General features: G+C 32.4%; 1 long non-coding RNA gene across 1 annotated transcript in view; it reads right to left on the reverse strand.

Annotated features, from left to right (window-relative positions):
• The window catches only part of LOC107104233, a 4589-nt gene continuing 3431 nt past the window's right edge, over positions 1–1158 (reverse strand). Inside the window, exon 3 of the long non-coding RNA XR_001482236.1 lies at positions 1–59. This is a non-coding gene — a long non-coding RNA (uncharacterized LOC107104233). The remainder of the gene's footprint in view (positions 60–1158) is intronic.

Below are 1158 nucleotides of genomic sequence, written 5' to 3' on the forward strand. Positions count from 1 at the left end.
TCCTTGGGCAAGCACCGAACCCGAGGTTGCCTCCTGGTTTTCCATGTCAGGGTGTGAATCTGAAATGTATTGTAAATCTCTTTAGATAAAAGTGCTATACAACTGTCACCTCTAACATGTAGTGCCAAAGGTAGGAATAAAAAACATTTTTCATGCGTTTCAATCAAACTGTATTTGAACAAAGACAATTTAGGCTTACATGTTAACACTGGCTTACTAAAACAGGGTAATTACATTATTTAAAAAAAAACTAAAACAGCAGCATACCATTCTTAGTTTCTTAAACACAAATTTGTAGTGGTTGCTTCACAAAATAAAATTAAAACAGGGTTAGCAAATGTTAAAAACAAACAAAAAACAACACCCTTAATGGTACTCTGTTCTACAGACAACATTCTTAAAGCACACTTACATGAATTTAAGTGAATTCAACAACACTATACAGAATTAGACATTTTAAAACCATATGTTATTTTGAGTAAAAAATAATAATAATTAAGTTGAACTTTACTTAACATGCAAATAGCTCCTTACAGTCTTCAGGAAAAGGAAAAAAGATGCAACTCAAAGTATATCCAGTCTTCAGTATTTCAAATTTTGGCTGACACATTTCTCTTGAATGTACTTAGCAGACTAAGGCTTTTTACTGATATGTAAGACAATAGTAATAAAGTTCAAGAATAACTAGTAGAATTCTTCCAAATCCAGACTTGGCAACCGCTTTAAAGTGCAACATGAACCTTTAACATTTTGAAATAAACAGTATATTAGGCAGCCCGTGAAATGTACTCTTTTACTTTCATATTAAGTAATTTCCACACCAGCAGTGTCTTGAAAGTTTATACTTTGGCTGACTACTCATTTTCTTGCATCTCCATAATGATTTTCTACACAACTTCAATTTTATATTTTAACTCTAGAAATCTAACAAAAAGTGTCTTGGGATGGATATCCAGTCTTAAGTATTTTACACTGCTAATCATGTGTTTCTCTTAAATCTAGTCAGCACACTAAACGGTTTTGAGAGACAAAACTGCAATAAAATTCAAAAATGTAATGTGAAATCTTTGACAAACTGGTGAGACTACGAGAATTCTCCCATATCCAGGCTTGACTACTGCTTTCAAGTACAACATGAAATTTCAACATTTAGGGGAA

This window comes from Cyprinodon variegatus, unplaced genomic scaffold (genome assembly GCF_000732505.1).
Source record: "Cyprinodon variegatus isolate N-32 unplaced genomic scaffold, C_variegatus-1.0 Scaffold1660, whole genome shotgun sequence".
NCBI classification, from domain to species: domain Eukaryota; kingdom Metazoa; phylum Chordata; class Actinopteri; order Cyprinodontiformes; family Cyprinodontidae; genus Cyprinodon; species Cyprinodon variegatus.